The sequence below is a fragment of the Clarias gariepinus genome, chromosome 12, assembly GCF_024256425.1.
Source record: "Clarias gariepinus isolate MV-2021 ecotype Netherlands chromosome 12, CGAR_prim_01v2, whole genome shotgun sequence".
Classification (NCBI taxonomy): Eukaryota; Metazoa; Chordata; class Actinopteri; order Siluriformes; family Clariidae; genus Clarias; species Clarias gariepinus.
Genome location: NC_071111.1, coordinates 28,387,249 through 28,395,543, shown reverse-complemented (window position 1 = coordinate 28,395,543; position 8,295 = coordinate 28,387,249). Strand labels below are relative to the sequence as shown.

At 36.3% G+C, this 8,295-nt stretch overlaps 1 long non-coding RNA gene across 1 annotated transcript; it reads right to left on the bottom strand.

The window, feature by feature from the left end:
• Positions 1 to 4,339: 4,339 nt before the first annotated feature.
• Positions 4,340 to 4,886, bottom strand: LOC128534569 (uncharacterized). Its single transcript, XR_008361491.1, has 3 exons — positions 4,785 to 4,886; positions 4,577 to 4,682; positions 4,340 to 4,413 (listed from the first exon to the last, which is right to left on the bottom strand). It is a non-coding gene; the product is annotated as an uncharacterized LOC128534569 (long non-coding RNA).
• Positions 4,887 to 8,295: the final 3,409 nt, after the last annotated feature.

Here is an 8,295-nt window from a genome sequence, read left to right as displayed (position 1 = left end):
GAGGAGGGGGAGACAGGAGGGGCTAAAAGCAAGAGTCTCCACTTACTCTAGCCTCAGACATAAACACACACACACATAGTCGTTCATACATGGTGGTCATGTAAGCATTTCACTGCATATCGTACTGTGTATGACTGTGTATGTGACAAATAAAATTTGAATTTGAAATTTGAATTTAAACAGTGCCTGCGTGCACAAAGGGAAACACTTATTTGCTGGGATTTATTTTTTTACTTTTTTGAAAGGTAAACTGCAGGTTAATTTGTTTTATTTTTACTTAATATTTTGTATTAATTATTTTTATGTATTTATTTTTTTGGGCTGTAGAACAAATAATTTCAGTTTCCATTATTTCTTAAATTTGGTTTACAAGTGTTTTGGAATACGAGCCCACTTCCGGAACAAATTATGCTCGTAATCTGAGGTTCCACTGTATTTTTATATTTAAATTTTGATGTATTTAAATGCAACTTTTTTATAATAACAATAAACCGATACAAACAGAAGCTATACAACAGTTCATTCTACAAATGGCATCGTTAGCTAGTAAACTTAATTAGCTGTTCTAAATAATAAAAATGTTTTTACAAGCCCTTGTGCTGTTATTAGTGCTTGTTTGGCCAGTCAGTTTCCTTGCTGTTTTCCCAGACGCATTTATAATCTTTACACCCCACCCCTGTTAAAACAGAGTAATAAGAGAAAGGTCCATTACACAGCAAAAATATGTTAGTATGTTACAGTATGACTAAAATAAAGCAGCTCACATCAGCGTGGGTTTCGCACAGCTCCGCAAAGACGCCCCTTATTTAAAAATAAATTTGTGTTTGTTGTATTTCTGGGAAAGAGAAATCTCTTATAAATCTCTCATATCGACACGTGCGTTCATCTGACTTTAGATCAAAACTCAGCAAAGTGAAAGAGCGCACACAGCGGGTTCACGCGAATATTTTACATTCACTAAAAGGCTTATTCACAACCACATTTTAGCCATTCACACACATGCATTGTGCTATGTTGGTGGTACACACTTTCACTTTTCATCTCCCCTTTGATCAAAATGCTCCCGATATGAGCCGACACGAGCAGCTTTATTTCAGTCATAATATTTACCCATCATAAAGAGAGGCAACATATACTTGCTGATTAAACACTGCATTTTTAAAAGTGAATGCGAGAAGTGAAAGCGCGCTATGTGAGCAGCTTTAATTATCAATAATTAAATAATTATTCAATGTTGGACAAACAGCAAAAAGCATAAGTATTTTTTTGATTATTAATTTCCTATTCTTCTGCTGTTTTGGCTTAGCGTGAATGATTATTTGAAAATTAAACGCTTCGTGATTCATGCCCGAGTCTTTTTATCATACAAAGATTATTCCCAGATAGCACACGCACGTCACGGAGACGTCTATGCGACGTTGTCTTTTTCAGCTGGCAGATGTCTGGCAGAGGGCGTTTGCTCATCTGGCAGATGTTGCCGAGACGTCCGTTAACGACGCTTAGCCGACATATTTAAGCCGTAAATGAATTAAAACGACCCTGATCCGCTCTTTTGACGATGTTAATCAGATGTTCATACATCTGCCAAATGTCAGATTCATGTTTTATTAAAGCACCCCCCTCCCATTATTTTTATTAAATACCCTCGGTTAATTATAATTAACCATGGTCAACAGAATTCTGTAAAGGAAGGAAGCATAAGAAACGGGATAAAACTGAGATTTTATATTTAATAAAAACCCTATTTTACACCAGCAGCAACTTAAATGAGTTCTCAATTTGAAAAGATGTACAAAGCATAAAACACCACAAATAAGTATTAATAATAGAAAGAAAATTACACCAACAGAAACATTTTGTACTTTATACTTGAATCTAATACATGTTAAGTTGTTGAATTTCATGCAAATACAACAATTTATTCATGTTTATCTTGGAAACATAAAATTATGTACAAAACACATTACATTTTAGTAATGTAACAGGTAGCCAGTTTAATTTTTTTGAGTGTACTACTGGCTTGTTTACAGCCTACAAGTGACTCAGCTGAGGTTCATCATTCTAACCCATAGAGCAAGGAAAATGTATCCCGATTGACAGAATTGTCACTGTCAAATACTTTTTCTTCTATGTTTATTATAGCAATAAAAACACATTCTGATCACTGGAATTGTCACTGTTAGGTAACGCGGACAATTATCAAATATCCACAATAAAATATCAAGTACATGTGCGGTTAAATAAACAAACATTTTATTAAGGCGACAATTTACATATTTTGTTTAATTTACATAAGTGTATAATGTACATATGTATGTTTAACAAATTAGAAAATAAATAAATTAAAGAGAAACAAAATTTAACCAAACTACAGTTTCTTCACACTAAAATTCAGCTCTTGAGCAAGCTGCACAAAAACACTTTTCCATTGTCTTGGGCTGGCCAACACAAAATGATGGAACCATCTTTCACATAAATCACAGGAGATCTATATAGTGAAAATATTTTATCAATTGTTATTATATAAAGACATTTTTCATAAGAACATTAGCAGTTTCTGTAAGACAACAGAAGTGAAGGTTAGAAGGAGAAGTTACTTTTTAACTATACATACACTATATATATAATATATATATATATATATATATATATATATATATATATATATATAATGTTACTTTTTTTACACACACACACACACACATATATATATAAAAAATACACACACAGGCTTGCAAAAGTATTCGGCCCCCTTGAACTTTTCCACATTTTGTCACATTACAGCCACAAACATGAATCAATTTCATTGGAATTCCACGTAAAAGACCAATACAAATTGGTGTACACTTGAGAAGTGGAACGAAAATCATACATGATTCCAAAAATTTTTTTTACAAATAAATAACTGCAAAGTGGGGTCTGTGTAATTATTTAAGCCTCTTTGGTCTGAGTGCAGTCAGTTGCCCATAGACATTGCCTGATGAGTGCTAATGACTAAATGCACCTGTGTGTAATCTAATGTCAGTACAAATACAGCTGCTCGGTGACGGCCTCAGAGGTTCTCTAAGTGAATATTGAGAGCAACAACACCATGAAGTCCAAAGACGACACCAGACAGGTCAGGAATAAAGTTATTGAAAAATTTAAAGCAGGCTTAGGCTACAAAAAGATTTCCAAAGCCTTGAACATCCCACGGAGCACTGTTCAAGCGATCATTTAAAAATGGAAGGAGTATGGCACAACGAACAAGGAGAGCACTGATCAGAAATGCAGCCAAGAGGCCCATGGTGACTCTGGACGAGCTGCAAAGAATCACAGTTCAGGTGAGGGAATCTGTCCATAGGACAACTATTAGTTGTGCACTGCACAAAGTTGGCCTTTATGGAAGAGTGGCAAGAAGAAAGCCATTGTTAACAGAAAACCATAAGAGGTCCAGTTTGCAGTTTGCCACAAGCCATGTCGGGGACACAGTAAACACGTGGAAGAAGATGCTCTGGTCAGATGAGACAAAAATGGAACATTTTGTCCAAAATGCAAAACGCTATGTGTGGGGAAAAACTAACACTGCACATCACTCTGAACACACCATCCCCACTGTCAAATATGGTGGTGGCAGCATCATGCTCTGGGGGTGCTTCTCTTCAGCAGGGACAGGGAAGCTGGTCAGAGTTGATGGAAAGATGGAAGGAGCCAAATACAGGGCAACCTCGGAAGAAAACCTCTTGGAGTCTGCAAAAGTCTTGAGATTGGGGCGGACCCTAAACACAAAGCCAGGGCAACAATGGAATGGTTTAAAACAAAACATATCCATGTGTTAGAATGGCCCAGTCAAAGTCCAGATCTAAATCCAATCGAGAATCTGTGGCAAGATCTGAAAACTACTGTTCACAAACGCTGTCCATCTAATTTGACTGAGCTGGAACTGTTTTGCAGAAAAGGATGGGCAAGGACTTTAGTCTCTAGATGTGCAAAGCTGATAGAGACATACCCCAAAAGACTGGCAGCTGTAATTGCAGCAAAAGGTGGTTCTACAAAGTATTGACTCAGGGGGCTGAATAATTACGCACACCCCACTTTTCAGTTATTTATTTGTTAAAAAAAAATGTTTGGAATCTTGTATGATTTTCTTTCCACTTCTCACATGTACACCACCTTGTACTGGTCTTTCACGTGGAATTTCATTAAAATTGATTCATGTTTGTGGCTGTAATGTGACAAAATGTGGAAAAGTTCAAGGGGGCTGATTACTTTTGCAAGCCACTGTACATATTTATTTATTTTTCCCTCCAATGTGTTCATTTTATGTGGGGTGTTTTTGTTCTTTAGATTACACACATACCCATGTCAGCTTCTCATCTGTGCAGTCATCCACACTGGCCCTCCCACATTGATGACAGAGGTCTGTCAGGTCATCTGTTCAAATAATAAAATAATGTCATAAAAGACAACATTCCAGACCAGATCATCTTCAATTTTCAGCCCAACCTGTTCCATTTATATATTGTAGCTTATGTAAAAGTAAGTCTAAGATGACAGACACTTATATTTGGTTTGTAGGTCGTATTACAAAACATACCAGAGTTTCTAATAAGACTTGTGGCAATCTGCCACCGATAATTTTCCACATCTGTATGAGTAGCTGAAAATGAGAGGTTTTCCTGCCCCAATACTTTCTCTGCAAACTGATTTTAAAACAATAATTCACAAGCAAAAATAGATTTCAATGAGGAAGCACCCATTTGTTTGTTATAATATCTGAGTAAGATAAATAATGGTTTACTTACCATAATTGCAAAAACACCACAGGATGTGCCGTCAGGCTGGTGTGAATGAGGCACTGTGTCACAATTCCACCTCGACACATTGATGCCTTTCTTCCTCATTAATGCTCTAAACAGTAAATACATGTTTAAGTATTATTTGTATGAATCTCTTTCTACACTGCAAATAAAGTTAATATGAAATTTTCTTTATAGTGAAATGTATTAAATTTTTAAACTGCCCATGAACAGATGTAGATACTTTATAAAAATATATGAAACTTAAAGATTTATTTTAAAGGGATCAAAAAAATATGTTTTTTCATATTAAAGTCATACAAGTTTAATGCATAACTATAAAATAACAAGCTCAGTTAATTAAATTGTAATTTTCATTGTTCTTTCACTGACTATGAAAGAGAGGATGGATGAACTTAATAGTGAATAGATGTAGTGAAAGATGCATCATACTTAATTTTTACATTAAAACACACAAAATGTATTTAAATTTTAATAACATATATTATGACTGGACAATTATATCCAAGTACAGAAAGTAAAATGGTCATAAATAAGTATCTAATTTTATTTAATTTCAAAAATAAAAATTACCTGCAAATTATCCGGTGCAATTTGGCAATGTGCTAACTACAGCTTTATTACAGAGCTGTAACTAAAACCTACCTGGTTGCATCCTCACATTTTTTTTTTTATTTGGTAGGCGTTTCACCCAATGGATCTAGCAGAAGTTTCCTCCTTTCCGATGGACATATTACCTTTGCACAACAGGGGAAAAAAAAAATAAAATAAAAATTTAGTGAATATTTAATAGAATCCACACTAAATAGTACTTTAAAGTACTTAATGTAAACCTAATGTAAAATAAGTCACTTAATTTGGAAATAGTACATAGACGTACTGTATAATATGTCAATTTATATATTTCACAGAAACCAACAGTTACAACCAGAAACCAGTGAGTTGACAACACCAAACAGCAGTTTGTAGTTTTTGGGATTCCACGAATTAAAGGTGGATAAATAATCTTAGAACTCGAACTGTGACCCCCTACATTAAATTGCAGATATTTGTTTATGTGACAAGACTACTAACCTTAAATCGTGGAATTTTTCCAGTTCATAAAGATCAGATCGCAAAACTATCAATATGAAGGACCTTCTCAATTGATGTTTTATTGTGCTGCTGTTCAAGCATGGCCAGATAGGCATTGATGACCTTGTGATATTGACTTTTCATTAATAACATATTGCAAGTATATTGTTTTAAGGAAACATTTATTTGCTCTTCAAATTAAAAAAAAAAATAAAAGACCATGTTCACCTCTAACTCCAACCCAGGCTTTAATTTACCAATGTCCCAGTAGAATAATTTATATGGCCCAATTTGGAAAGCAGGACATGGGCATTTAAACTATTCCAAGCATCTTTTACATCTACATAAAAAAAAAGAAGAAAAAAAAAGGCACAAATTAATGCATAGAAAACTTGATGTTTAGGAGCACCGTTTCTTCTAGTAGTAAAATTTAATACTCAACCTTTCGAATATTAGGATACACACATATACAATGGCAAGAAAAAGTATGTGAACCTTTTGGAATTTCATGGTTTTCTGCAATTATTTCTTCAAAAATATGATCTGATCTTCATCTAATTCAAGAATATTGACAAATATATTGTGCCTAAAATAGTAAGACAAAAATGCTTATTTTTCATGTTCATATTGAGAAAAACTCAGTGCTAGTGGAAAAATAATTTTAATCCTTAAGTGAATAACCTCAAATAGGCTACTTGGAGTCAGGTAGCATACCTGGAATCTTGTTAATTGTTATTTTGATTGCTAAAAACCACTTAAACGTCTTGACTTTGCTGCGCATCAGAATACGCTAATGTAAGCCATTGCTCGCCAACAAGAGATCAAAGGATCTATGATCGAGCACTTTTGATTTACATAAAGTTGGAAAGGGTTAGTTACAAAGTGAGGTTGCCACTCTACAGTTAGGCAAATGGAAACACTTTGGGACTGGAGCTACTCTGGCAAAAAGTGGGCGCACAGTCAAAAAGACTCAAAAAGCACAAAGACTCAACGAGGTAAAGAAACAACCCAGAGTGACGGCCAACGATTTGAAGGTATCATTGTAACTAGCTAACATCTGTGTTTATGAGTCTGCAGTATGTAAAACATTGAATAAGTAGGGTGTTCATGGCAGGAGAGCACAAAGGAATCTGCTGGTTATTAAAAAGTACTTTGCTGCAAACCTGAAGTTTGCGAAAAGAGCACATTGACACTCCACAGCGGTATTTGCACAATGTTTGGTGCACTGATGAAACTAGGATTTTACTAATTGGAAAGAACACAGCACCTTACATGTACTGTATAAGGGTACTGCATATCATAAAAACATCATCGTAACAGTAAAGTATGGTGGAGGAAACTTCATAATTTGGGCCTGCTTTGTTGCATTAGGGCATGGCCAGCTTGCATTAATTGAGGGGAAGATAAATTCAAGCGTATTAAAAACTTTTCATGATAATGTGAAAATGTCTTTATGTCAGCTGAAACTCTGTAGAAGTTGGGTGATGCAACAGGACAGTGACATAAAATACAGGAGTACGTTTACAGTTAAGGCCAAGTCCTTAACCCAACATAGAGGCTATAAAATAACTTGAGAGTCACGAGCATGATATGTCCAAAGAATATGTCAGAGCTAAAGCAGTTCTGCTAGGAATGATGTGCAGGTCTGATCCACAGCTACAGGAAGCACCTGGTGGAGGTTATTGCTACCAAGGGCGGGTAAAACAGTTATTAATGTCAAGGGTCCACTTACTTTTTCCATCATTGTGAATGTTGAATGAATGGCAAATTAAGGAAATAAGTTCACATAGATTTTCTTGCCATTGTATACACAGACTCTCTCTCTCAGTCTATATATACCCACAGACACACACACACAAATAGAAATATTGGGATAATTAATCTTCATTTTTATACATTTGTCTGTTGGCTCAGAGGCTGAAAAAGAGAGAGTGGCATTGTTGCTGCCAGGGACGAAGAAGATGGGGGTGGTCTTGCTGCCAGGGCTAAAAAAGAGGGCAGTGCAATTTCTGCCAGTACCAAAGAGGAGGTTGGCGGTGTTACTGCCAGGGCCGAAAAAGAGTGTGGCGGTGTTGCTGCCAGGGCCAAAGAGGCGGGTGGTGGTGTTGCTGCCAGGGCCAAAGAGGAGGGTGGTGGTGTTGCTGCCAGGGACGACAAAGAGGGTGGCGGTGTTGCTGCCAGAGCCAAAGGAGAGGGTGGTGGTGTTGCTGCCAGGGCCAAAGGAAAGGGTGCTGCTGCTGCCAGGGCCGAAGACGGTGCTAAGAATGGAACTGCTGCTGTAGCTGGGGGCTGTGCTGATTGTGTTTTCTGTCTTTTTATCCGGTGGGGCACTCGTGGCTGGAGCTCTTTAAACAGTTGAATGTGATTGATGTTTACTTTTTGAAAAAACTCTCAGATTGGAGGTCTGCACTTTTTTTTTTTC